Source organism: Zalophus californianus, chromosome 7 (genome assembly GCF_009762305.2).
Source record: "Zalophus californianus isolate mZalCal1 chromosome 7, mZalCal1.pri.v2, whole genome shotgun sequence".
NCBI classification, from domain to species: Eukaryota; Metazoa; Chordata; class Mammalia; order Carnivora; family Otariidae; genus Zalophus; species Zalophus californianus.
Genome location: NC_045601.1, coordinates 10,060,715 through 10,083,372, shown reverse-complemented (window position 1 = coordinate 10,083,372; position 22,658 = coordinate 10,060,715). Strand labels below are relative to the sequence as shown.

The window sequence follows — 22,658 nt, the reverse complement described above, 5'->3', positions numbered from 1 at the left end:
TGTGTATTAATTTTTTCAAGGGAAAACATCTAGAGGTCCTCTTAGAGGTGTATAATCCTTAGAAGATTAAAAGCCATTGCCTGGTTAGCGATCAATGAATCATTGCGTGGCTAAGGCATCGACAATGAACTGTGGCTTGTCTGGACTGGCTTATCTGGAAAGATTGCCATGTCTTGTTTTTCTCATTAAAAAGGACTTCTACTTAGGGCGCCCGGGTGGCTCAGATGGTTAAGCGTCTGCCTTCGGCTCAGGTCATGATCCCAGGGTCCTGGGATCAAGTCCCGCATTGGGCTCCCTGCTCAGCAGGGAGCCTGCTTCTCTCTCTGCTTCTCTCTCTCTCTCTGTCTCTCATGAATGAATAAATAAAATCTTTAAAAAAAAAAAAGGCCTTCTACTTGAAGTGCAGTTCTAGAAATAGCTAATTCCTTTTACAACCCAGGAAAATCAGAATTCTAGAATGATATTCTATGAATATCATATGAATTCATAGAATATGAAAATTCATATTCTATGAATTTTCTCAGAGTTTCTAGGTTGGCACATATTAGATCAAAACCACCAGAGACCAGTTTGATATGAAATCATCACCCTATAATGAAGGCTTAAATAATTCTTTATTAAATTTTGCTAAACAAATATATGGGAGGTTTTGTAACATACCGGAAAAGCCCATTTTTCTATAATTAAATTATATTTTAAATATTTTAAGTGGGATGGCATGATATACTAACTGAAGACTATAGGATTAAAATTTAAAACTTGGGCTCAAATCCTAGCTCGACCCCTTAAGAGCTGTGCAACTGTGGGCAAGTTACTTAATTCTCTCGGTCTCAGTTTTCTCATCTTCAAAATGGGGATAAGAACCCTTCTAGGGTGATTATAAAGAATTAAAAAAACTCATTTTGTAAAGGGCCTAATGCCATTCCTGATACAGAAGATGTCACCAAAATTGTTGTTTCCCTTAGCATTTAGGCAATTATATTGTCGACTATTTTCTAAAGTAAAAAAATCACCCCTGGTTTATCTTTTATATAAGTTCATGTTTTTCCAAATCACGTGTTGAGGCGGTATATCATAGAACAGGGATCAGAAATCTTTTCCCGTAAAGGGGCAAGTAATGAATATTTTAGACTTTGGGGTCAACTGGTCTCTGTTGAAACTACTCAACTCTGCCCTTACAGGGTGAAAGCAGCCATAGACAATCCATAAACAAACGAGCATGGCTATGTTCCAATAAAACTTTCTTGACAAAAAGAGGGATCATCAGGCTGGATTTTCGCACCAGCCCTAGTTAGTTTGCCAACCTCTGTTGTAGAAGATAGGACTGCACATGTTTGGGAGTCAGACTGCCTGGGTTCAAGTTCTGCCTCTGCCATTTACTTGTGTGACCTTGAGCAAGTGACTTAGCATCCCTGTTTTTCCCTCATCTGTAAAATGAGGATGGCTTAATAACAGTACTTTTTCACAGGGTTGTTGTATTAAATGAGTTAATAAACCTAAAACTGTTAAAACATTGCCTAGAACAGAGTAAGTGCTCAAACGATGGTATCGTTTCAGCGTAAAGCAGGTTACAACTCCTACATCAGTTAAGATTAAGTCTGAGTAACAAGAAACTCAGGATGACAAAGGCTTGAACGAGAGACTTTATTTGACCCTCTGCTCAGTTACATGGCAGGGTTACCAGGGCAGCCCACAAATGGCAGGAACACGGGCACCTTCCAGCTGTTGCTTCACCAGCGTCGACGACCTGTGGCTCCCATGCCCCTCGACGACGTGTGGGACTTCCCTGTGGCAGGCTGGGAAATAGAGTCACTATGCCGGGTTTCCCTTGGGAATTCTGTTTCTAAGGAGGAAAAACAGGTACGGGAGGAAACCAGCAGCGTCTCACACAGCTCGGCTTTCCAAAATATGCTATGTGAAAATCAAAGCTGTTAACTGAGCAAAGTCTACCGACAGCAAGTGTGAAGAAGAGTGGCTGATAGAGAAGAGGAATTTGAAAGAGGAAGAACACGAAGAAGGGAAAAGAGGCCACTCAGGAGGTTTCGCGGACCTTGTTCATTCGTAGCCAGCTTGGGAGGTTGACAAGGAAGGTCAGGGCACAGGAATCATGCCCATTGGCCCTTCTTCTCTGTCACCATTTACAAAGGACTGCGAGCATGTTCCCTTCCCGGTTCTCTCTCCTCTCAAGCTGAGCAGGACAGCGATAGATAAGCGGGAGCAGGTGTGGCCCCTTCAGGGATTAAGGCCGAGCACTGCTTCTCAGCCCAGGTTAGACTGCGCAAATGGGGCTTGTCTCGGCAACCACACCCCGCCTCCAGCCAGTTGTGCCCTCTACCCCGGAGAACCTCGCCCTCCACCTCCTCTGTTCTCAGCAAGCGGGGGCGGGGAATGGGGAGGAAGCTGCCTTTCTGGTCCTGTTGGCTCTAGCTCCTAACCCTTTTGGGTAATCATGGATGGATCATTTTGGAAAACCACGGAATGAGAACAAATTTTATCTGAGTCACTTTCGTGCATTTTAGGTCTGTGCTGTGGGATTTTTTTTAGTAAGGCTGTTTTTACTGTTTCCTTTTGTTTGTTTTGTTTATAAACAGACTGTGTTAAGAGGAGTCTTAAATGGGCATCTATCAGACTCCTGCAGTTCTAGCTTATGCTGCTGAATTGCTTTGACGTCATCGATAATTCTTCACCTTCCCAAACTGCAGATGCAGGTTAAATGAATTCAGTGAGTCTAAATTACTGATGATAATCTTCTATTACTATTGTCTGTTGCATTTGGAAGCGATTTTTGTGACCTTAATACATGCAATGGAAATTACGTTTCCTAATAGCGAAGCCAAGAATGAATTTAGTCTGTTTTTGAATGTCAACCAGGCCCCTCTGGGACAATGCAGTAGGTCTCCTGACTGAGAACTCGATGTAACCATACACCGTAGCACCCAGGCCTGGTTCCTGGTAGGTTGTTTGGGGGGGTTTTTTGTTATGTTAATCACCATATATTACATCATTTGTTTTGGTGTAGTGTTCCATGATTCATTGTTTGTTCATAACACCCAGTGCTCCATGCAGAATGTGCCCTCTTTAATACCCATCACCAGGCTAACCCATCCCCCCACCCCCTCCCCTCTAGAACCCTCAGTTTGTTTTTCAGAGTCCATCGTCTCTCCTGGTTCGTCTCCCCCTCTGACTTACTCCCCTTCATTCTTCCTCTCCTGCTATCTTCTTCTTTTTCTTTTTTCTTAACATATGTTGCGTTATTTGTTTCAGAAGTACAGATCTGTGATTCAACAGTTTTGCACAATTCACAGCGCTCACCATAGCACATACCCTCCCCAATGTCTATCACCCAGCCACCCCATCCCTCCCACCCCCGACCACTCCAGCAACCCTCAGTTTGTTCCTGAGATTAAGAATTCCTCATATCAGTGAGGTCATATGATACATGTCTTTCTCTGATTGACTTATTCCACTAAGCATAACACCCTCCAGTTCCATCCACGTCGTTGCAAATGGCAAGATCTCATTCCTTTTGATGGCTGCATAATATTCCGTTGTGTATATATAGCTGGTAGGTTTTTAATAACTATTTCTTGAATAAATACATGAGAATCATGATTTTAAGCGAAGTGACGTTTTTGAAAAGCCAGGCTCATCTTCCTCAACAAACACGTCTTCAGCGCTTGGCAAGGTGACGCCTTTCTTCCTGGCACCAACCACGGGGGTTACACCAGCAACGTGACAAGCACAGGTCAGTCCACTTCAAGAAACGCTTGGTACCTCCAGTAGGACAAGCTCCTGGGTTGCGTGGGGGTAACAATGGCTTTTCTCTGACCAGTTTTGTAGCTGGAAGTCAGCACCAAGTAACATCAACAAGTGGCTAACTACTAAAATTTCTGATCAACGTAAGAGATACTTATTGGTATGATTATGAAGGCACCATTTAACATGTTGGGAAAAATAACCCAGCAGAAATCAAATCCCATTGAAAACACCTGCGCCCGGGGCGCCTGGGTGGCTCAGTCGGTTAAGTGTCTGCCTTTGGCTCAGGTCAGGATCCCAGGGTCCTGGGATCGAGCCCCACATCGGGCTCCCTGCTCAGTGGAGAGCCTGCTTCTCCCTCTCCCTCTGCTGCTCCCCCTGCTTGTGCTCTCTCTGTGTCTGTCTTTCTCTGTCAAAAAAAATAAATAAATAAATCTTAAAAAAAGGAAAAGAAAAGAAAACGCCTGCGCCCTCACAGTGTTATAAACCCTTAAATGTCCTTATATTTACTTATCAGTTATTTAAATTAGTGAGGGTGTAGTGTGTTTCTTTTGGCTTCAACCTTGCCGAAAGGATGCTCTGAATTTTTCAACTTTTAAACCTATAATGATTGTTCATATCTCCACCCTTGCCACTGATTCTAGTGATTACACTAAAATCACTGTTTTTAAAGATTTTTTTAAAAGATTTTTTATCTATTTATTTGAGAGAGAGACAGAGATGGCGAGAGAGAGCACGCAAGTGGGGAGAAGAGAGAGAAGCAGGCTCCCCGCTGAGCAGGGATCCCGACACAATGCGGGGCTCAATCCCAGGACCCTGGAATCAGGACGTGAGCTGAAGGCAGACACTTAACCAACTTTATCAGCCTCAAAATATAAAGTTATATAAGGATCTTGGCTTTGGAGATATCAATGCAATGCAGAAAATATTCCCCGTCCCTCAAAGATTTTATTCGTTCCCTCTGGTTGTGTCCTGCATGTACCCATCTCCCCACTCCAACCAGACTGCCAATTCTTTAGCAGGTAGGGACTTGGGCTTACTCATCTTTGTGCCCACCTCTGCCTTAGTGACCCCAGCACCTAGCACAGCTCATCTAAGTAGCAAACCTGCAATGAATGCTTATGAAATCAAACAGGAGATGTGGCCCTCAAGTACTCGTACTTATTTTCTTGTGCAGCTTGTAAACTGAGTCTGGACGTATTTACTAAAATGTTTTGAGGGGTAGCAGCCTCAGGGAAATTAGTTCCCAGTACCAAAGGGCCTGCTCTGAAGAACAGCCTTCATATAGAAGCCTAAGACCTTGGTATATTTGCTGGGGAGACAAAAAGGATTTCATTGGTCTTTTTTGGTCACATACCATTATGAAATTTTAGAATGTTGCAGGTATATCAATTAGACCAACCTTTCTCATGGAAAAAAAAAACAAAGCAAGGCTCAGACAAGGTACAGGCCTTACTCAAATCATTAGTTTAACATAAAGGCAGAACTAAACCCAGGTATCTAACTCCCTAAAGCTCTAGCTAGTATTTTTTCCTACTACTGTATCATATTGTCTTTAGAGACTGCTAAAAACAAATACACATCAGTTTTTATCCTTCTTTTGACTAGAAAACTTTAAGGAATGAGTAAGACAAGTCTTAATTCTGAGAGAAGGCCATCACACTTAAAGATTTGTAACAAAAGAGAGCTTCTTTTTCTGACCCAGATAAACTTTGCAAACTCAAAAACACATAAAACTTGTCATATCATACAAAGAATTTTTTCTCTTACTCTCCAGCACCTTACTAGCTAGATATTTTTAATGATTTACTTTTAAAAAGCACTTGGCCAATATGTATTTTATATTTAGGAGAGGCTTCTTAAAAATACTAGATTTCCCCAGATACAAGGTGAGAGTCTTGCTCAGACTTACCTTGCAAAAAAAAAAAAAAGGAAAGAAAACATTTGGAAAAGTAGAAATTTTAAAAATGGGAGGGAGTAAAAGGGAACACATCGAGGTGAATTTTAAAATAAATTGATTTCTCTGGCCGGGAGCAGAGGCTTCTGGGAAGATGGCGGAGCAGGACGTCCCTGGGCTGACCTCTTGCCGCGTGGCCGCCTAGAGAGCACCGACGTCGGCATAAATAACCCAAAAAAGCAGCCCAAAAACTGGCAGAACAGACTCTCCGCAGCCCGGCATAGACAAGAGGCCACAGCGAGGCAGATCCACCCCCTCTGATCACTCTTGGCAAGATCCCGTCAAAGCGGTGCCACAAGCCCGGCAGTGTGTGCGCGGCCCAGACAGGTCAGCACCACTCCAGAGTGAGTCCTGCCCCAGGGACAGGGGAAGATAACCACACACCCGTCTGACTGTGACCCCAGCAGTGGGCTGAGGGCCGGCAGCTGGTCTGACTGCAGGCCCCACCCACCAACGAAAGCTTCTCCGGGGACGACACAGGGACAGTGCCTGCAGTGTGGTGCTACTGCATCTCTGGCAAACACCTGGTCTGACTGGACTCAAGCCCGAGGCAGCCCCGGAGCAGCCCACTAACACCACGGGCACCAGACTCTGCCCACAACAGGCAGGGAGCCATCGCAGACAACAGGACTGAAGGCAAACACATCCCAGCCACAAGGTGGGACACCCCTGGAGCAACACACATAGGAGACACCCCCTGAAGCACCAGGTTCTGGGGAACAGACATTGCACTGCCGGACCTCTTCTTCATAGAGCCACTGCTTTCAAGTGCAGGAGACGTAGCTGACTTTCCTAACACAGAAAAACAGACGACGCAAGAGACAGAATGAGGAGACAGAGGAATGTGTCCCAAATCAGAGAACAGGACAAAATCAGAGCAGGAGACCTAAGCGAAACGGAGATAAGTAATATGTCTGATAGCGAATTTAAAGTAACGCTCATAAAGATTCTCGCTGGAATTGAGGAAGGACTGCAGGACTTCCTTGAGACCCTCCACCAAGAGCTAGGAGACGTAAAAAAGAACCAGTTAGAGCTATTGGATTCACTAAATGGAAATAAAAATAGACCATCTGGAATAAATAGCAAGCAAGAGGAAGTAGAAGAAAGGACCAGCCACCTGGAGGACAGAGTCATGGAAAGCAATCAAGCCGAGCAGATGAGAGGGGGGGAAAATACACAAAATGAAAATAGACCCAGGGAACTGAGCCATGCTGTCAGGCCTAACAGTCGCATGATAGGGATCCCAGAAGAAGAGTGAGGAAAAGGGGCAGAAGATTTGTCTGAAGAAATAATAGCTGAAAACTTCCTGAATCTGGGGAAGGAAAGAGAAATCCAGATCCAGGAGGCACAGAGAGCCCCTAACAAAACCAACCCAAAGAGGTCTGCACCAAGACACAAAGTAAATAAGACGGCCAAAAGTAGTGAGAAAGAGAGAATTTTAAAAGCAGCAAGAGAAAGGAAAGCAGGTACATACAAAGGAAACCCCATACGGCTATCAGTGGGTTTTTCAGCAGAAACTCTGCAGGCCAGAAGAAAGTGGCATGATAGATTCCAACGGCTAAAAGGAAAAAATCTACAGCCAAGAGTACTCTATCCAGCGAGGCTTTCGTTTAGAATAGAGGGAGAGATCAAGTTTCCCAGAAAAACAAAAATTAAAAGCAAAACCAGCCACGTCCCTGTCACACACGATGCCATCGGCCTGTGGGTCCCAAATTCACGGTCCAGCCGCCCTCCTGCCCGAGTCAGCATGCATGGCCTGCCACCTGCTAAATGCCAAGTCAACACGCCTTCACCTCAGATTGCCAAGGGCTCAAATTGACACTGTGCCCCTCAAATTTCAGCCCCTGTGCCCAAGTTTGTGCACAAAAGTGGGAATAATTATAACAGCAGAATGAAGCAACCCAAACATCTATTTCTGTGGAATATAGAATGGATAAAAGGAGTGTGCTAGGCTGAGAACATCTCCAAAAAGCGCATGAACAATACATACAGCATGATTCTGGTTAGTTTAAAAAAAAAAACAACAAAAATCTGGGAGGAATAAAACAAGATGAAACCAGAGAGGGAGACAAACCATAAGAGACTTCTTAAGCACAGGAAAGAAACAGGCTTGCTGGAGGGGAGGCTGGGGGGATGGGGTGACTGGGTGGTGGGCATGAAGGAGGGCACGTGATGGAATGAGCACGGTGTTGTATGCAACTGATGAATCACTGACCTCTAAAACTAATAATACACTATATTGTTAATTAATTGAACTTAAAATTAAAAAAAAGGAAACCCTAAAATAAATTGATTAACAGAGACTAGAAACTGAACAATGAACCATAATATATGACCCCGTTTAGATCCCAAATCAAACTAGGTACAAAAATAAAAGAAAACTGCATCTTTGAGATCATTTAAATATGGACTGAGTTTCAAATGTTCTGAGAAATATATTGTTAATTCTGTTAGGCGTGATGATGGTACTATGACTATGTAAGAAAAGATCCTTATTTTGGGGGTATGTGCAGTGAAGCATTTAAGGGTGAAGTGTTGGGGGGACAAAAGTTTTCCTTGTTTTTCCATCTGAGACTAGATTTAAAACACTTCAGCAAAGGGAAAAAATAAATAAGGCACATATGACAAAATGTTAATTTACAAAATTGAAATGACATTTTTATGAGAATTCATTATATTATTCTCTCTATACATAAAATTGTTATAATAAGTTCTCATGAGAATAACGTTGAAAAGCACGTTAGGTGAAGGAAATAATCTTCCTAATTTAGTCTTAAATACCACTTCATTTTTGAAGTGACTGTTGTACAAGTGTAACAGTAAAATTATCTGTGATGAGGAAGTACGAAGCTAGCCAGATGCTGAACGAAATTGTACTTCTCACCTTCCTATAAGTGAAAAAGTGTCAGCACCTTTAAAAAAACAACTCCATGAACAAAATCAGTATTTTCTTTCTTTAAAGAGAAAGTGTGACCAAAAACTGGCTTTCTAGGGATCAGGGAAGTTAGAACCTGAAGTAATTCTCGGGAATGGTTTGCGTGAGATGACAAGGCAGGTAAGCTCTGTCGGTCCTCCTTCTATCCCAGGAGTTTGGGCATTTTTTTCCTTGTCTTTTATTAATGTTCCTGCACTCCGCAACATTTCCTTTTTACATGAATATCCTGCAATGCTGTTTCTATTATAGATCTCACAACCGGCATTTGCTCACCTTGACCATTCAATTGTGTTTGGACTTTGCATGGGGAATGTAACTTTTTTCTGTTTAAATCATGTCTCTGAGACTAGAGAGGAAGGATAGGAGTCAGGATAGGCAAGGTTATGCTGCAGAAACAAGATAACCTCAAAATCTCTTTGAGGATTCGTGTCTCACACACACAAAAAATCAGGGTCTGCAAAGCAGTGGGTGGGAAGGGGGAGATAGATTGGGTAGGGCACCAGGCTGCCAGAGGCTTCCCCCCAGTAGCTGCACCATCTGGGACTTGCCCCTGCAGGACAAGAGGGACTGGGGCATACCACAGGGGCTTCTCACCAGGCACCGCTGCTCTACATTTCTTTGACAAGAACTGATCCTGAAATCCCATCTAACTGCAAGGGAGCAGAGAAGTGAAGGGAAAAGTAATCATATTTTGGTGAGCCCTCTTTCTACCTCATTACCATCCCTTGCTTTGTAGATGCATAGATCATCCACTCATCCATGTGGAAAACTATTGCTTGAGTACCCACTATGTGCAGGCACTCTCCTGGGCAGTGACGACCCGCAGAGACTTAATTCAATGGCTGCATTTCATAGAGGAGCTCTGTCATCCTGAGAAGATAGTGAGCCCTGCCTTTGTATGCTCACCAGAACGTAAAATATAAACTCAAAGAACAGAGGTGAAAATGTGTTTGCTGATGTATAGCTGACATATATCTAGAAGGTGTTCCATATTGGAAATACTTAAATTTTTAAAAATTAATATCGAGGGTGATCTTTGGAGAAAAACGCATTGGTTTCCTGTCTTAGCAGTGTCACCTGCCATGGAAACGAAGGCTCAGATGTCTCCCTTGTAAGATGAATAAAAGAATAATATCATGTACCTCAACGGAGGATTAGATGCGATGATGCGTGTAAAGCGCACACGGTATCCAGACAGCAGGTGCTCTGTAGTGTGAAACACATAATTTCTAATTAAAGTCAAATAATTTAAAATAACACAAAAATGTGTGCTCTCTCGCTCTCTCTCTCATTCTCGCTCTCTCAAATAAATAAATAATCTTTTAAGAAAAAGATCAGTACTATATTAAAAAAATAAAAATAAAATAAAATAACACAAAAATGGGATCCAACTGGTTAGGTAGTTCCTGCCTCCCTACCTCCCTGCCACCCTTCCTTCCTGAATGGTTTGGTTTGAGAGCCACTAAGTGAGGGAGCAAGCAAGGCCACCGTCCATGTCTGGGAGCCTGAGACAGGGTGTTATAACCCAGGCAGGGTGCGGAAGGCGCCTGGGAGAGGGGCACAGTAGGCTGGTTACTTACAGAGGACACCGAAGCAATAAGGAAACATATTGAGAACAATGGGAGCCAGTTTTCTCACTGTCAGAGAAGGAAGTTACAAATATAGGAGACAAACTAGAATGAACTTTGTGGCATTAGATTTGGAATTGGAAGTATTGGTATGGATTCATGGCTTATAGTGTACAGAGATAAAGAAATAAACATATGTGTGGTGTGTATGGAGACATAGATTGGTAGAAAGGTGGATGGATGGATGATAGATAGATAGATGGATAGATGGATGGATGGATGGATGGATGGATAGATGGATGGATGGATAGATGGATGGATGGATGGATGGATAGATGGATGGATGGATGGATGGATGGATAGATGGATGGATGGATGGATGGATAGATAGATAGAGTGAGCGAGCCCTAAGTTTATCTGAAATCAGTGATATGCTATTAACCATATGCACTCTTAGAGTCTCGATCTTGGTTTCTAAATATTCTCTACTAAAAAATAATTAGGGATTTTTGTAGAAATGGGTGATCCTAGGATTGGAACAGAGAAAGTACAAGATGGGCTTAGAACATCTTTTGCCAGAATGTTGGGAGATCTTGGTGCATGATAGGGATATGTTCAAAGGACACTGAAGCCAGTTCAATGGGCCCCCACACTGGGCAAATCCAGGGCAAAATAAGTAATGTGGCATCAAAACAAATAATTATAGTAAGAGATGATAGCCCACTGAACAAAATAAGAATCTATGAGTCTATATTGACACAGTGAAATGGCATAATAACTAATGAGGAGAAAAGAAAGCTTTCCTTCCAGTGAAATGCCAACTCATAAATGTACGAGGAAGGCTGGAATTAGAAAATCACTCTTTGACAACATAGTCATTATTGGCACAGCCAGCAAACATTAACAGATGCTAAAACTAGCCAGTGGGTGAAATTTGATAAGGAATAGAGTATTTACATGGTCTCAGAGTCTTATTGATCACAAAAGAAAAAGAACCACCTGACAGTGGAGACACCCGGAAGATAACACTAATCAAATGATCAAAGTTAATACCACCTATAACGAACCAAATTTATACCACTTGAGCGGGTACAGCGAGAAAAATTCACCATGACTGCCGAAAAGCATAACCTGAAGTAATTGGAGGAAACACCCAGCAGATCCAAACTGAGAGACATTCTAGAAAATAATCTGCTTGTAGTCTTTGAAAGTGCAGAGAGGGTGAAAGTCAAGGACAAACTGAGGAACTGATCGACAAAGACCAAAGACAGATGGGAAAGGAGCCATCCAACCTGGCCAATGATGCCTTCGGCCCGGCCTGTCCTTCCCGGGCCCCAGCTAAACATGGCACCTCAGCCTAGCCTGGGTCTTTTCTGGAAGGGACAGTGCGGAGACCACTGGCGAGCCTTAAGTGAGGTCTGAGGGCCAGACGGTGGTACTTTATCAACATTGATTTCCTGATTTTGATGGCTATGTTGGGGTTATGTAAGAGAATGTCCTTGTTCTTAGAATTTCACGACAAAGCATTCAGGATTGAAACAATATGATAGCAGCAAGCTTCTCTTTCACGAGCTCGTGGGAAAAATTTCTTTGTACCATCTTTACAACCTTTCTCTAAATGTAAATAAATGTCAAATATACAAAAGCTAGGGATGATGGTGAGGATGTGGTGAGGATGGTTGCACAACAATGGGAGTGTACTGAATACCACTGCATTGTACGCTTAAAAATGGTAAATTTATGGGAGCACCTGGGTGGCTCAGTCGGTTAAGCGTGGGACTCTTGGTTTCGGCTCAGGTCATGATCTCAGGGTCGTGAGATCGAGCCCCATGTCAGCCTCCACACTCAGGGGGGAGTCTGCTTGAGATTCCTTCTCCCTCTCCCTCTGTCCCTCCCCCTGCTTATGTGTGCTCTCTCTCTAAAATAAATAAATAAATCTAAAAAAATGGTAAATGTATGTGTTTTTACCACAATTTTTTTAAAAACTAGGAAGATGGTAAATACAAATTGGAGAAGGAAACGGTTGCCTAGCAAACACATTTGGAAACTGGTTTGTCCTCTAAATCAAAATGGCGAATGTGTGTGTGGAAGGATCTGTGCGCACCATGCTTGCCGGTGTCCTCGAGAAGGGAATCAAATGGACTTCTCTACACAAGGGGTCTTCCAGGCAGCAGCCCCCTGAGGGCTACTGGGCACCTGGTGCGGACATTTTTCTATTGTGGCTGTGACGGGGGAGGGGTCGTTGCTGGAACCTAGAGGGTGAGGGTGGGAGATGCCAGGCCTCCTGCCGCGGTTGGGCAGGACCGGGAGATAAAGAACTGCCCTCCAGCCATTTGTAAGGTGCAAAAGCTTTTTACAAATATCTCTGCCTAGAACGCCACTTTCTGTCTCTGCAAAATATTTCTTTTCACACTTTTCACATTCACCGAATTTTCCGGGAACACAACTACCATGTAAGTGGAGAGAAGACTCCTGTGTTGTGTTTGAAAGTCTACCAAGAAGCTGCTCACTATTGGGGAAAAATGAGGTCACCCCTAGCAGGGCTCCCTGCCTGTGGTATTCAAGGGGCCGGTAGACGCACCTTGCTCACTCTGCTTTTGCAATTTTCACACACAACTAGGCAACAGGGCTGTCTGGAGTCTCCTTGTAACTGCCTTCCAACCGGAAACTTATTAAATTGGCAGAGATGTGAATACAGAGATCGAGTTTAATTTCACTAAAAGGATTCTTTTAAAATACTTCCTATGATTGTTATCATATGTATATTGATTCTGTCGCTCAAGGATGAGACATGCATTGTGAAGTTGCATATTGGACTTCCTCTTTTGTGCCCATTTTATTTTCTAGTCTTTTCCTGATGCTGGGCCAGGGGTCTGCCCCAGGCCCTTTCGCCCCTGTTCCACTGTTTCTCCTCTATCCTATCTGCCCCGTGGCCCATCGAAGCCCACGGCCTCCAAAACTTCATTGACAGCAGAGTGAATTTAAGGAAAACAGTATAGCAGTTAGGCTTTTGGCAACCCACTGTCCCATGTCAAAAGGCAGGAAATTATTTGACAGTATGCTTATCAGTGAATTCTTAGGTCACCTGTGAGAAAAATCATACTTCCTCATTTTCAGACGTCTATAATTTGTTTTTGACACATATCATGACTTTAAAGAAGGTTTTTCTTTCCTCTTTCTTTCATCATATATAAATAATTTTGGCCTGTTATTTCTCCTAATGCTTACTCATAACTTTACTTTTTCTTTTTCTATACTTTTTCTACAGAGAGCCACCTGATCTTCTTACTTGTTGTGAATACAGGTATTTATTATAAGCAAGTGCAAATAACCATTTCCTGTGTCTTCCAGTGTAGCTCTGCCTCATCATTTACATATTAGTTTCTCATAAATTACTTTCCTTTATTCCTCCTTAATTTTGTAATTAGAACCTTATATTTGTTTTTAAGTTATGTGTGTAGAGTGGCTACACCTGAGTATGATACACTGTGTCAATGCTGGAGATCTAAATTCTGTGCTTGGCAACTTAATTCCTGTGTCTCGGCTTCCTCATCTGTGCAGTGGAGATGCTAAAGGATACCTTTCTCCAAGAGTCCTTGTGGCAAAGACTAAGTACTAAGTAGACATCAGCAATCTCTGTCTATCTCTATGAGTCAACTGCAGAGAGAAACAGAAATAAGAAGTGGAGGTCCTGGGTGCCTGGGTGGCTCAGATGGTTAAGCAACTGCCTTCGGCTCAGGTCATGATCCCAGGGTTCTGGGATCGAGTCCCGCATTGGGCTCCCTGCTCCTTGGGAGCCTGCTTCTCCCTCTGCGTCTCTCTCTCTCTGTCTCTCTGTCTCTCATGAATAAATAAATAAAATCTTTAAAAAAAAAAAAGAAGTGGAGGTCCTAAGAACTTTCCACTTCCCTATTAAGACCCAATTACATTTTTTGCTCCTGGGTTCCATGAAGCTTTCCTGCATTCTTCTGTGATAGTTCCTTTTTTGTTTACAGAAGCTTGACTAATAGAGGTGAAAGAAGGCTGACTCTAAAGTGACCACTGCCAATGAAGTTGACCTAAGAGGAGCTGATGAACACAGTGCCGGTATTTGGAGGTAATGTGATGGTAGATCTCAGGCCTTACTTCGTAGACCCTCTCTGAACCATCCATTGTAATACCTGTGAAGGTACACAGAAATATCGGAACTTGTGACATCACTGGATATTAGAGAGGGGAGAGCACATGGGCCAGAATGGGGGGATTTCCACTGACTTCAGAGTGGATGAGGTTGGATTGAAAATTACCCTTTTGAACCATCCCTCCCTGTCAACGTAATGGATGGCCAGTAAGATGGTAAAGAGGTCTGACTCACCTCCATTAAAAGTTTCTATTAATAGCTTGAGAACACTTCTCTGAGCGAGCCAACTTGTCATTCATGTGTGAAAGTAACAAAGATGGTCTCAAATAGACAAGGGCTCAAAAAAATGCACCGTTCTAATATCTTCCCAAAAGCACCATTTCCAAGAATAGGAACGCCATGCGATAAGTATTAAAACCAATTGAACATATACATAATTTGGGGGATACGGTTTCAAAATCGACGAAGCAAAAAACGATTCTTAAGAAAATATTTGTATGAGCAAATATTTAACATATGTTAGGATATTACATGAAAACCAGGGAGAGGATATGGGGAAAGGAGATCTCTACATCTGTGCAACTGTTCTTAACTTTAGTAACTAGAGAAATTGATTTTAACCACGTGGCTCTTAAACTTAAAGGTAACCCCAAACAAACTTAAATGCGGTGTCTATTTCCAAAATTTTTGGAGCTAAAAGCAAATAAAATACAGCATAAGTCCCAGATGGCAAGAAAACAAAGAAACAGACAAAGAAATTAAGAAGGCAGCCTAACAAACAGAAAGCATACATCAAGAAGACTGAAATAGGACCAAGAGTATCAGTAAGATGATCAGTGGTTAAGGGCACATCTAAATGCTTTAGTGATAATAGAATGCTCAATGAATCAGCAGGATAAAATACCATACACATACGGATGCAACTGTGTAAACCATGTATAGAAGAACCTGGAAGGAAACTGGGAAAATGTTTAAAAACTCATTGTATCAGGGTATATGTGAATTTTTTAGTTTTAGTTTAGTTTTGTTTTGTTTTCACCTTTTCTGGTGTTTGTGATTTGTCAACAATGAGCATGTGTTACTGTATTAGGCAAGGCTCATTATTACAAGCGGCAGAAACTGACTCTGGCTATCTTCCCTCTGCAGGGCAAGCAGACAAGCTGGAGGCTCAGCGGAGAACTGATATTGCAACTTGCAGAATTCCCTCCAGGGGAACATCAGTCTTCCCCGCCTCTCCCCTTAAGGCCTTCAACTGATTGGGTGAGGCCCACCCACATTGTGGAGGGTGATCTGCTTTACTCAATGACTACTGACTTCAGTGTTCATCTCATCTAAAAATACCTTCACAGCAACATCTAGACTAGCGTTCGACCAAATATCTGGGTACTGTGGCCCAGCCAAGTTGAAATGGACAATTAACTATCACAGCATCCAATTGCTGAACCCGGGAGCTTGCTGGAATCCTGGCAGCCAGAAGGTGCGGGGAGGGAGAAGCCCACCTTCACTCCTACAGTGAGAAGTGGGGCTCTGTGCCTCACCAGTCCTCCCTAACGAGGGGTGCCCAGACATCGGAGGGGAAGCTAAAGGCTACACAGCATCAAAAATGACAAACATTTGGCACAGTTATAAACAAAAAAATACCTTTTTCTCCTCACTAAGGGCTTTCAGGTCTAGCAACAAGCTTTTAGTGAGATTCGAGGACCATGACTCACATTAGCAGGATTTTGTGACTTCACCCTATAACCCAGCAGCTCCTGCACCCACAGTGATTTCCTCTTCCAGACTCTTCCATGTTGGGCAACCACATCACAAGCCCCTGGTCACCCACACCAGAGATCTGGGCTTTATCTTCGACCCTTCCTCTGCCTCAGTGCTCACATTCCATCAGTTCCTAACCCTGTCATCTCAAATATCCCTCCTTTCTGTCCCTGTGGCCACCAGGCTGGCCCAGGTTTTCATCATGTCTCACTTGGCCTAGAACCTGAATCTCCCAGTTGATCTTGCCTCCCATACTCCCTTCTCTGCCACCTCTAACCATCCTCCCAGGCCCTCAGAGCTGACCTTCTGAGAAACCACACACACCCTGCTCTTCTGAGCCTTGCCCGTCTGCCTGTGGGCCCCATCCCCGGAGTGTGGGCCCCATCGCCGGAGTGTGGGCCCCATCCCCGGAGTGTGGGCCCCATCCCCGGAGTGTGGGCCCCATCCTCAGAATATGGAGACAGGCAGCACCTGTTCCAATTTGCCAGATGTAGGGGACTCTTGACAGAATTTTCTGATGTTTTGAGACAGATAGAGGTGCTAGGCTGCATTGTGTCCCACCACAAATGAGAACAGAACACACTGATGCCAATAAAAAGGTGGAAAGTATGAAATTTTTTAAAAATTTACTTTTCCCACCTGAGGAGGTAAAATGAAGCTTAGAGTCACCCCACTTAGATTCGCTTTCTGGATAAAATGTTCACTCAGTTTATAGCCCCTGTTGTGTATAACCTATTATCTAAATATATACGTATGGAACCCTATCTTGTGTTCATTTACACACATACTCAGTCACTCAGCGAAGTTTCATTGAGTGTCTCCCGTCTGTCTGGCACCATGTCAGGCACTGAATGCACCCAGATGTGTCAGAAAAAGCCCGTCTGTTACGGTTTAGCACATACATCAGTTCTTCCTGGCCATGGGCCTGGTAGCCGGGTAGGACTATTAAGTGCCTGCCACAGTAATAGGCACCCTTCCTGCTGGGAGCCTGTGAGTCAAAAACTGTTGTTTGAACATTTTATTGGAACTCCACACACCAAAAAAAAAATTAATAAAAATGTGTTTATCTCGCTCACCAGTCTATTAAGAAAGATAAATGGCCAAAACAATGCTGGCCTAGAAGTGAGCCACTCTGTAACTACTCATCATTTTAAAAAGAACAAAAAATTAAAAGCATCTCTTTCTCTTGGCTTCTTTTTCTCTCACTATGGTAAATCCATCACCTAAGCTTTTTTCTGTCTCCTTATTTCCATTCTGATTTCTGCATAAGCCAGAGGTTACTGAGTGACTTATCTTTAACAGATGGAACCGTTACTCAAACTCTCCAAAATATTTGATAATTGTGAAAGGAGCACATTTGTGGGACATTACTCCATGCATATAATTTTGGCTATGTCACTTTGAGTGGGAAAAAGAAAACATCCTAAAGTTTCTCTCGAAACACCCACCCATCTCATTTTTTTAAAAAACATAAAGCAAATCAAACACCCATCTGTGTCCTGCTCTCTACTAAATAATCTTAAAATCAAGTGGAAAATGGCAGTGGGTAGCAACCAAACCAATACTTTGTTTGTTTGGATATAGTTGGAAGTGGATAATTTAAAGCAATTGCCAAACATTTATTTTCTTTCTGAAATTTAAACTTAGATTCTCATGGCAACAGAACGTGTAGATGATCTGAAAATTGGGACAACTACGTTTTTGGATCCAACTTCCTTCGTATGTCAATCTAACCAAAATACCCTTTGTGGCTTCTGCACTGGCAAAACCCAGGACTGTGTTTCCAAAAATATTAGTAATCACCCACAATGAGAATATCTGTGGGGGATTAAACAGCTTCCCAATCAGGTTTCAGTGGTCGTTCCAACTACCTCCCATGGCCCGCCTTTTTGGCCCTCCACTCTGGTCATGCTGTTCTACACCACAGCCCTTTACTATAAGCCATGTGCATTCCTACCACTTTCCTTTCTTGGCTTCATCCTGGGCCTGTCCACCCTAAAAGAACTCTTCTCACCATCCAAATAATTCCTCTCCCTTTTTCAAAGATGAAAACAGGGGTCACCTCCTCCTTGAATCCTCCCTCGACCATGCAAGTTCACAATCTTCCCTTCTTAAAGGACAAGGATTGTCCTTGAGCAAGGTGGGGGAAGGGAGACTCTTCACTACCTCATCATCTTTCAATCTGGGCTGTTGCAACAGTGTTCTAACTGATCCTCCAGTCATGAATCACTTTCTTCTAAAATTCACTCTTAGATCTACCAGCGTGATCATTGTAAAACAAATTTGATTGTGTCCCTCTCCTCTTTAAAATCTTCAGCTGTAAATTCTAGAATGATGAAAGATCTAAAACTCAGGTTCCAGAAATATGGCATACGGATTAACGCAACCCTGACTGCCAAACTTATAACATTCTCACAAGCACAGAGAAACATTAGATAAAAGATAGCAGGAATTATTTTGAATGCGTAGACGAGCTCAAAAGCTCCAGGTGTCAGAGTGAGTCGCAAACTTACAACTAGATGTCTCAGATATGGGGTGAGGGCAGGAATTAGATCTGGATGTAGGCCCCAAAGCCTAGGAATGGGATTTTAACACTCATGCAAGGGCAGGAAATGTGTTCTTGGGCCCACAGGAAGCAAGGAGCTCAAAGAAGATCCTTAAACAAACTGAAACACTGAACGAGCTGTCCTTTCATTAAAAAGGGGCTAAAAAACTCTCCCTACTTTCCCAAGAAAGAAACAATAAAGTGAACTCTGCCCAGGGTCCTGGAAAAACACCTCCTATGAAATACCGAGGTTCCAAACCTGCACCACGTAGGGGTGTGGAGTTGAAATTTACAGTACCCTCATTATGGGGGAATTTCCAAGCTAAACTTTTAGCATGAAAATTAGTCTCAGGCTGGTGAAACTTCTAGGTGCCTAGAGGAAGAAAATATAAACTATTCTCCAGGGATATTTTCTTAGTTGAAAATACAAGTGTCTTTCTCAGGGGAAAAAAAAAAAAAATCCTAAAGAAATAAGCTCACAAACAAAAATTATAAACCACAAGAAAAAACTCACCAGAAACACACGAAACAGAAAGATTAGCAAGAGCCTGAGATAAAAGCAGAAGTGGAAAGACATGATAAAATAAGGGTTTTAAAATTGTATTTTAAAAGATGTAGAAATCATCATGAAAAAATAGGACTGTGTGACAAGATCCAAATAGCTCCTTAGAAATGAAAAAAAATTCATTTTTGAAATTTAAAATCCAGTGGGTAGATTAACAACAGATGTTGGACAGAGCTGAAAAAAAAAGTCTTGTATCTTGAAGAAATTTCCCAGACCGCAACACAGAGAAAGTTTTGGAAAAAGAGAAAAGACCCTTGGAAGATAAACCAAGAAGGTCTAACATATATCAGTTAGCTTTTGCTGCTTAACAAAGCACCCTGTGCTGCCTACTGATTTATGGCCTCTTGGCTCTAAATTCATACTTTTTGCCAGTTCTGTGAAAATGGATCTGGGCCCTTTATAGATTTAAGTAATATTTAAGTCTTACTTTTCCTTTGTCAGATGGCTTGATGTTAAGCTTTGTGAGCACTTGGCAAACATTGTAGAAAGGCAGAGTTATTCTTTCTGGTTCTGGCATGCTTGCAGTATGCATGGCTTCCCCATCCAAACCTTAGTTTTGGCTCAGGCCATGATCTCATAGGTTATGGGATTGAGTTCCGTGACTGGCTCCGCACTGAGCTAGGAGTCTGCTTGAAGATTCTCTCCCTCTGCCCCTCCCCGCCACTCGTGAGCTCTCTCTCTCAAATAAATAAATAAATGTTTTTTTTACAACTCTTTCAAAAACAATAATATGGGAATATTATTAACAATTTAATTTGATAATTTAGATGAAGTGGAAAAATTCCTTTAAAGATGCATATTACCAAAACTAACTCAAGGAAAAAAGAAAATATAAATAAATCTGTATCAACTAAAAAATTGAATTTGTAATTTTTAATTTTCCCACAATGAAAATCTCAGGCTTACATCTTTGACTTTACAATGAATTCTATCAAAACTTTAAAGAGGAAACAATACCAGGTCTACATAAAGTCTTCAAGAAAGTAAAGGTGGAGGGAACACTTCCTAACTCATCCTATGAGGTTAGTACCACCCTGCTCTTAAAGCCAGTCAACGACATTCCATGGAAAGATCTATACTAGTTATGATTAAAGATGCAAAGAAATCTTCACAAAATGTGATCACATCGAATCCAGCAATGTCTAAAAAGAATAACATATTCCTAATGAAGTGGGGTTTATCTCCACTTGCATTCCACAAATACAAGTTTGGTTTCGCATTTTAAAAATTAGTGGGGCGCCTGGGTGGCTCAGTCGGTTAAGCCACTGCCTTCGGCTCAGGTCATGATCCTGGAGTCCCGGGATCGAGTCCCGCATCAGACTCCCTGTTCGGCAGGGAGTCTGCTTCTCCCTCTGACCCTCCCCCCTCTCATGCTCTCTCGCTCTCTCTCTCTCATTCTCTCTCTCTCTCAAATAAATAAATAAAAATCTTTAAAAAAATATATAGTGTAATTCACTATATCAATAGACTGAAAAACTAAAAATGTGATCATATCAGTAGATGCAAAAAAAAACACATTTGGTATAATTTAATACCTATTTATGATTAAAAAAATCAATTTTCAGTAAATGAGAAATAGAAGGGAACTTCCTCAACCTGATAAAGAGCATTTGCTTTTTTTTATTTTTGTTTTTTTAAGATTTTTATTTATTTGACAGAGAGAGACAGCGAGAGAGGAAACACAAGCAGGGGGAGTGGGAGAGGGAGAAGCAGGCTTCCTGCTGAGCAGGGAGCCCGATGTGGGGCTCGATCCCAGGACCCGGGGATCATGACCTGAGCCGAAGGCAGACACTTAATGATTGAGCCACCCAGGCAGCCCAATAAAGAGCATTTGTGAAAAAATTCTGGCTAACATCATACTTATGGTGAAAGAATGAAAGCTTTCTATCCAGGATTGTGAGCAAGGCACGTACATCTACACTCATCATTTCTAGTCATCATTGTTCTGAAGGGCCTACACAGTATGATAATGTAAGAGAAAAAAAAAAAGACATATAGGTTAGAAAGGAATAAATAAAACTGCCTTTTTCTCGTGGACATCATTGTCTAATATAGAAAATGTTGAGGAATCTTTTAAAATATTCTAGAACTAATATGTGAATTTAGCAAGGTTGTAAGATATAAAGCCAGTCAAAAAAATCATTTGTATTTCTATATGAATGAATAATTGAAACAGATAAAATTTAAAACGCTTATTCGCAATAGCATCACAAAACGTTGGAATGAACTTAAAAGACAACATGTACCACCTAAACACTGAACATTATAAAGCACTTCTGAGAGAAATTAAAGAGAACCTGAATACATGGAAAGATTAATCATTCTTGTGTTGGCAGAATTAAGGTTGAGATGGCAATTCTATCTTATTGGATTGGTCCATAGATTTAAACAATCACAATCACAATCCCAGAATTGTTTTTCATAGAACCCAACTACAAATGATTCTCAAATTTATCTGAAAATGAGAAGAACTTAGAATAGACAAGACAGTTTTTAAAAAAGAAGAAAGTTAAAGGGCTTACGTTACCTGATTTCAAAACTTTACATTTGGGCGCCTGGGTGGCTCAGTCGTTAAGCGTCTGCCTTCGGCTCAGGTCATGATCCCAGGGTCCTGGGATCGAGGCCCACATCGGGCTCCCTGCTCAGCAGGAGACCTGCTTCTCCCTCTCCCACTCCCCCTGCTTGTGTTCCTGCTCTCGCTGTGTCTCTCTCTGTCAAATAAATAAATAAAATCTTAAAAAAAAAAAAAAACTTTACATTCACTGACAATATACAAGACAATGTACAGCCCAGGAATTGCCCTAACATTCTTTGCTCAATTGATTTGCAACAAAGTTGCCAAGGCAATTCCCTGGAGGAGAGAAAGCCCCTTCTGCCAATGGGGCCTGAATCACTGGTTGTCCTGACAAGAAATTTGAACCTCAACCTTTGTCTCATACCATACATAAAAGTTAGCTCAAAATGGATCGTGGATCTACATATAAGAGCTAAAGTCAGAAAACAAATGAGAGAATCTTCGTGCTCTTGTGGTAGGCAAAGATTTTTTTTAGATGGGACACAAACTATAAAAGAAAAAGATAAGTTGGACTTTGAAACTAAAATGTTTTGGTCTCTGAAAAATAACATTAAAAATGAAAATGAAGGGCCCCTGGGTGGCTCAGTTGGTTAAGTGTCCAATTCTTGATTTCGGCTCAAGTAATGATCTCAGAGTCCTGGTATCTAGCCCTGCATCAGGCTCAAAGAGGAGTCTGCTTGAGGATTTCTCTCTCCCTCTTCCTTTGCCCCTCCCCCCACTCACACACCTCTCAAATAATGAATAAATCTTCGAAAAAAAAGAAGAAATAGAAAAAGGCAAAAAAAAGTATGAAAAAGCAAGATACAGATGGGGAGAAAATATTTACAAAACATATATCTGATTAAAGAACTTGTATCCAAAATAGATTAAGAATCTTGC

General features: G+C 42.0%; 1 long non-coding RNA gene across 1 annotated transcript; it reads right to left on the bottom strand.

Moving 5' to 3' along the window:
• Positions 1–1,519: 1,519 nt before the first annotated feature.
• On the bottom strand, positions 1,520–21,757 carry LOC113926406. The gene is made up of 3 exons (XR_003521305.2): positions 21,732–21,757; positions 9,791–9,854; positions 1,520–1,843 (listed from the first exon to the last, which is right to left on the bottom strand). It is a non-coding gene; the product is annotated as an uncharacterized LOC113926406 (long non-coding RNA).
• Positions 21,758–22,658: the final 901 nt, after the last annotated feature.